This window comes from Bos taurus, chromosome 18 (assembly GCF_002263795.3).
Source record: "Bos taurus isolate L1 Dominette 01449 registration number 42190680 breed Hereford chromosome 18, ARS-UCD2.0, whole genome shotgun sequence".
NCBI classification, from domain to species: domain Eukaryota; kingdom Metazoa; phylum Chordata; class Mammalia; order Artiodactyla; family Bovidae; genus Bos; species Bos taurus.
The window spans coordinates 35,744,598-35,750,904 of NC_037345.1; the positions used below are offsets into that span (position 1 = coordinate 35,744,598).

The following is a 6,307-nucleotide window of genomic DNA, read 5'->3' on the forward strand; positions in this document are numbered from 1 at the left end:
TGAAGATCCGGGTAGGCTTTTCTTCGCTTTAGCCTGTATCCTGCTTGCAAGCCTAGGACAGGACTTTTGCCTTACTTCTTCTGGGCCTACTTTGTGGGCATCAGGCAAGACTGCATCTCCTGGGCCCCTTGCAGTTGGGTGGGATCGAGTGACTAGGTCTGCCCCACAAGCTGTCAGTGAAGGCAATGGGTGTCTCAGAGGGGCCAGGGTACTGCACAGCAGGTGTGCCAGCTTGGTCCCAGGGGCCACACTGGGCCTGCAGGGGATGGGAAGAGGGAGCTTGGAGATGAAGCCAGCAGCTTGGTGGGGTCAGAGCCCAGGGACCAGGCATGGTCAGACACTGTTAGGTCTTGCTGGCTGATGGTGCCTGCCAGGGCTGGAGGGGCAGGAGCAGGGGCAGGGCAGTGACTGTCAAGGCGGGAGGCTGGGGGTGCTTGGCTTCCATCCCTGTGAGTCAGAGGCAGCACCCTTACTGCCTGGGGTATTTCACTCTGCCCCAGAATTCCTGGGGGCAGAGCCTTGCTTTCTAGGTATGTATATTTGAGTGTGGGGGTGTCCTAGATGGAGACAGGAAAGTGGTGGGTGGTGGGTGGAGCAAGCACTGAGCAAGGGAGGGAGGTGAGGTGGAGAGAACTGCAAGTAGGCACGAGGAGGACAGGGACACTCAGGAGTCCAGCTTGCCAGCCTGTGCCCTTGGTGGCCACAGTGACCCAGGTTACAGGCCAGGAGGAGACAGCAGGGGAGGGGCAGCCGTGGAAACTGGCCCTGAGAGGGGGCTCCAACTCATTCACTTGCAGTTTACCCTCGTTGGGTTTGTTTCACTTAAGTGCTTAGAATGTCTGGTTAGCATCCCATCCTGGGTCTCAGAATAGTGAGAGCACACGGTGCGTGCTGGCTGTGCTCTGGGAGGATTGAGTGACCCTCTGGCTGTGACCCTCTGGTAGGCTGGGAGTCTGGGCAGCCCCCAACTTGAGGCTACCTGCACTCTCCCACCACTGCTAGACAGAAGGTGGAGAGGGTGTCTTATTGGCCTTTCTGGTAGAGATTTGGAAAGAAAATTTCTGGAACAGAGGTCAGCACCACTGAGAAAACAGTCTATGCAGTTTCAATCAGATTTGCTCTAAGATACAGGCCCAACAGGACACCTCAGCTGCTTCTCCTCATCTGTCCCTCAGCCCTTCCCCCTGGTCCTGGACCTCTGTTCTTCTCGTTCCCTCCCTGCCCTTGGGACTGCTCTTTCTCTGAGCCCTTTGTTGTTCCCTCCTCCCTGGCCCACACCCTGGAAATGCTGTACCTTCCCCTGCCTCTTCTCTTGGTTGATCTTTTGTGGGTTACCTATTCCCAGGTGTCTCTCCTGATCTCTGATCCCATGAATTTAAGTAGTGGACCAGCTCTCCATCTTCCCTTAAAAGTTTATCATTTGTCTTCCTCCACTGCTCCAACACCAGCTCTGTCTCCTGAGTACTCCTAGGTCCCTGGACCTCTTCCATACCCACCCCCTCCTCCTCCATGGTTCTGCCTCCCTAATACCTGGCATCCATTCCCATTGGCCACACCCAATTCAGGCCTCATCTTGTCCCACCTAGACCCTGTGACAGCCATCACCTGGTCTTGGAGCTGGCCTCCCTTCTTGGTCCTTGTGGCAGCTGGTGGCACCTTTCTAAACTACACATCGGACCACATTGCCTGCTAAACTTTTAGTGGTCCTTGTTGACCCCAGGGTGACGCACCTGGCAGGAAAGAGCAGGCAGGCCCAGCAGCCTGATTGCTCAGTGACCCTGCCTACTTCTGAAGTCCCAGGGCATCCCCACCACCACCCAACCTGCGCAATTTCCCCCCAAGCCCTTCCCGTGCTCCATGCCTCTGCTGAGGCCATTTCCTTGCAGCTATTATCTGTGCAAAAGCCTCAGCAGAGGCGCTCAGGGTTTGGAAGTCACGATGATGGTCTTATAACCAACCACTGCCAGTCCCCTCCTCTGTGGCCCCAGGGGTAACTAGAGACCTTTGACCAGGCTGAAACAAGCTATTTCTCTCCTGACAGCTGGCAGTTTCCGTGCATTTATTGCCCTTGTGCTGGCTGCACACCAGAAGGATGACCAGCCTCCCACATGCTCAGATCTACCACACTAGACACAGAACCCAGAGAGGGGAGGCTTGAGCAACGTTGGCAAATCTCATCACACAAAGGAAGGGAGGGCTTATTGTGTGTGGCCCAGTGAGGTGTTTGCAGGGCCAGGGACCCTGCCCACATGGTGACACCACCCGCTTGGGAGCTCATCCACCCACTTCAACCTCCAGTCCTGGGGAATTTGAGCTCCTTTTTCCCCTTGTAGGCACTCAGTATTTTATCCCATCACCTGTATGTTGGGCACAGAGTAGGCAGATACTTAGAACCCCTGATGACTGACTGACTGACTGCCCCCTGCAGGCCTGGGTGGCGTCAGCAATCCAGTTCATCCAGGGTGGCCCATCAGGACCTCAAACTCATCCTCTCCCTCCCTCCCCTCCATGCTCGCTCTCTGTGCAGGGGGTGGGGGGTGGGGTGGCTATGAGCCCATCCATGGCAGAGACATGAGGGAGACTAGAAATGAGCCTCAGAGAGGCAGAACAAACAGATCCACCTCATGGGGAATCTGAGCAGATGCTGCACAGAACGCACCTCCCAGAATGAGCTCTTGACACTGAATGGTGCATCTACATGGTACAACCACCCCAACCAGATACCACTGGTTCCATTTACAGATAAGAAAAATGAAACTCGGAAAAGTAAACAACAGTCCCTGAGCGGTGTAGCCTGGTCACCGGATCTCAATTCTCCTTTCCTTTCTGCATTTCCACCAAGATTAAATACAAATGATATGCAAACACGTGCAAAATATGCAAGTGAGCGCTGTCCAGCACCAAGCCCACCTACCTCTGGGACAAGTTCACCACACTATCCCCCTTGTCCTGCCTGTTCTTACCCATCCCTTTTCCAGTTCCTGAAGGTTACATTTGTCACCTACCCCCACTGATCCCTTAGTGAAGACCCCAATAATCTTCCATGTGAACTGCCAGCCTCATCCAGCTCCCTTTTTGTTTTTCCATCTAGTCATCATCACGTTGAACCCCCATATCTCCCTTCCCCCAGCTTGGTGACCTCCCCGAGAAACCAGGAAAGCATCTAATTTGCGTATTTGGGAGGGAGCAGGTTCTTAAAATGATCTTGCTGTCCTGGCTACTGGACTGAGGTTCCGAACTTTCCAGGGGTCTCTGTGTTTCTGGTTTCCACTTTTATTCTAATGGTTTGATTTATTTCTCTGAGATGGACTCAAGACTAGAATTACAAGGTAAAGTTCAAAACTTCTGATACACATTGCCACACTGCTTTTCTCGAAGGTCATTTGAGAGTGCCTGTTTCACAGTATCCTTGCCAGCTCCAGGTTTTGCACTAAAAAAAACTTTTATAGTTCAGTGGGAAATGATATCTGATTGTATTTTCCAGGATATTTAAATTGTATTCCTTCATTTTTGCAAAATACTGCCTCAATCTTTTTCTGCCTTATTGAAGGAGTTTGCATTTTCAGTCTCCATAGATTTGCCTGCGTCAGACATACCCCTTCTGCAGGCACTGAACCACGAGGGTGGGTTCAGAATGGGAGCAAACTGTTTGCTCCAGACTGCTTACACTAGAGCTGTGTTTTCAAACTTTTTATCCAAGAAGCAGAACCTTATCTCAATCTCAGACAGCAACTCTTTATATAAAATGTGGATAAGTAATCTATGAAGGGAGGCCTGAAGGGTCCTCTCCCATCCCCCTCTCCCTTCCAGAAGCCCCTCATACCTGAGGAGGTGCCGCTGGGAGCTTCTCGTCTTTCTGGCAGAAGAGGGAGCACTCACTTCGGAGTCAAGGACCTGAAAAGAAATGAGCGGTTCACAGAAGTGCCCGGAACTCAACAGTCACCGAGCAGCCCAGTACAGGTGAGCCAGGCACAAAGACCTAGGGGCCGCACCTGTGCAGGAGGCACCGCCACACCCTCCACGTCGCCAAGGAGAGGGTGTGGGCCCCATGGTCCCCACGAAGTTCAGCCAGAAGGGGTGGGGGCGGAGGTTTGTGGGATAGACAGGCTGGGGATACGCGGGTTGACAGGTGGGGAAGACTCCGGGTGGGAGGCATGAGGCTTCCATGTGAACAGCTGGACCCAGACCAGGCCAGAGCTGTGCAGGGTGAGGGGCGGGGAGAGGCGAATTCAGAGCGTCAGCAGTGGGGCCAGGGTTTGATCTGATAACTGCAGCTAGAACAATCAGAGCTCTTCCCAGGAGCTTTGTATAATCTCAGCCTCCCGAGATACCTGAGGGCGGGGGGAGGAGGGGTGGAGAGCTGAACCCAGACCCGGAAAAAGAGGGACCGTGGCTACTGGGACAGGGGTGGGTGGGAGGAGGAAGCCGTTTGGCAGCAGATAAGGAGTGGAGGAGACAGACCGGCAGAGGGAAGGCTCGGCGCGGACACTTCGTGAACCCAGTGGGGTCTTCGGAGGGGAGTGCGTTTGGGAGGGCACTCGTGTGCGCGGAGACCTTTGGACACGAAGCCACCGGCTCCCCGCATTCCCTGCTGACCCAGTCGGAGGATCGGGCGGGCTCAGACACTCACTCCCCAGGAGGGTCTCTTGGGCTCACTCTCTGGCTCCGCCCCTCCGTTCTAGCCCCGCCCCGGCCTCAGGTGCCGGACCCGCCCCGACTTCTGGTCCCGGCCCCTGGGTCTCGGACACTGCCTGGACTGACTCTCTGGCCCCGCCTCCTGAAACCTGGCCCTAGGCAAGAGCTCTCTGGCCGCGCCCCCCGGCCTCAGGCAAAGTCCTAGCTCTTTAGTCCCTCCTTCCAACCCCAAGTCCCGCCCCCGACTTTCCAGCTGAATCCCTGGCTTTTTGGTTCCGCCCAGCCCGCACCCCGCGCGGAGCTCGTTGGTCTTCCACTTTCTCAAGGCAGTCCTGCTGCCCATCGGCGCAGAGCCCTCTTATCCACCCTCCCATCGCAGGTGAGGCAGAAGTCACTCACTCCCCAGAGTCCTTGTGGACCAGCCTCTGTCCTTCAGTTAACACTTATTTTGCAAATCACCCAAAGTGTTTCAGAGGAGCCTGAAATTTGTGTCCCAAGTCCTCTGCCCTCAAGCCTGAGTGGAGCTGGAAGGTGTGTCTTCTCACTTGGGAAATAGTTGGCGACCTCCTGATTAGGGTTACACTCGAAAAGCTCCAGTGAGACAAGAATTCTAGCCGGCTGAAAGATCTTGGACAAGTCATTTAACTTCGGAGCCTCAGATGCCCCCTCCCCTGTAACACTGGGGTTCACTACAGAGTCTTGGATGGTCATGGCCAGGACCAAGCGAGCACAGGGACTCATGTTACCAGATCAGAGTGGGAAGAAGGAAGCAGAGGAACCCTAGGTCCTCACTGTGTAGGAGGGGGCCCTTGTTTCCATGGGGACACCCTGGCTTATTTCCTGGCTTATTTTCCTGAGTTTCCTGATGAGCTTATTTCCTTCCCAGTCTTCCCTCTCCGCCTGTGGTGTAGGGAGTCCACCCTGCCGAGAGGTTAGAGGATGGCCTACTGTCTTGGCCTCCAGGGGATGCCTTGTCCCCTGTGCCCTGGACACCAGCCTCCTCACCCTCAGTAAGCTGACAACCCACCCTCACCTCTCTCTTTCACCCTCTCATCGGGCTGACCTGCCCCTAGACCACAGGCTGGCACGCATCTGGAAGTGGACATAAAAGAGGCATTCCTCTCCAGAGCCATCCCAACCTGTGCGGCAATCCCAACCTGTGCCTTCTCCACGAGCAGTGAAGAGCTCCCACCTCATCTCTCAATGAGAAATTTGTTAAGGAGGGTCTTTGTCCTTAGATGTTCCCCATACTATCCCCCATAGGCTGTATAGCATCTCTCCCCTACCAGATTCTTCTGAAAAATCCCCTGTGTGTTTGTTTTTCAAAATAAAATTAATCGACAGGAACTATTTAGGGAGGGTTTCCTGAGGGGAAGTGGAAGGAATCTCTGCAACCTTGAGATTACAGAACCTTTTCTTTTCTCAAAAGAAAAACATGTCAGAGCACTGGTATTCTGAGCCAGACCTTGTTTTGAAATATGCTCCCCTCTGTCCTTTAACAAACAACAGCCTTTCTCCCTCTTTGAAAATAAGATCACATCAAGTCAGGGATTAGAAATGGGAAAAATTCAATCAGAACCTCCCTCTGCCAGTTATACATCTCAGTACACTCCTAGGCGAGCAGAATCAGCTCCCACTACAACCCAGCTCAGCATCATCATTCAGAACGCAC

At 54.0% G+C, this 6,307-nt stretch overlaps 1 protein-coding gene and 1 long non-coding RNA gene across 4 annotated transcripts in view; one reads left to right on the forward strand and one right to left on the reverse strand.

Moving 5' to 3' along the window:
• SMPD3 (sphingomyelin phosphodiesterase 3) overlaps positions 1-6,307 on the reverse strand; it is a 43,343-nt gene that overhangs the window by 22,987 nt on the left and 14,049 nt on the right. The window contains exon 2 of one of the 2 annotated variants that reach the window (XM_024978196.2): positions 3,824-3,894. The gene's annotated coding sequence lies outside the window, so the exon portion shown is untranslated. Of the gene's footprint in view, positions 1-3,823; positions 3,956-6,307 lie in introns of those variants that run through there. The other variant, NM_001192363.2, reaches the window with a different exon arrangement.
• LOC101907242 (uncharacterized) overlaps positions 1-6,307 on the forward strand; it is a 62,907-nt gene that overhangs the window by 5,432 nt on the left and 51,168 nt on the right. For both annotated transcript variants that reach the window (XR_009491346.1, XR_009491347.1), the window contains exon 2: positions 3,811-3,960. This is a non-coding gene — a long non-coding RNA (uncharacterized lncRNA). The remainder of the gene's footprint in view (positions 1-3,810; positions 3,961-6,307) is intronic.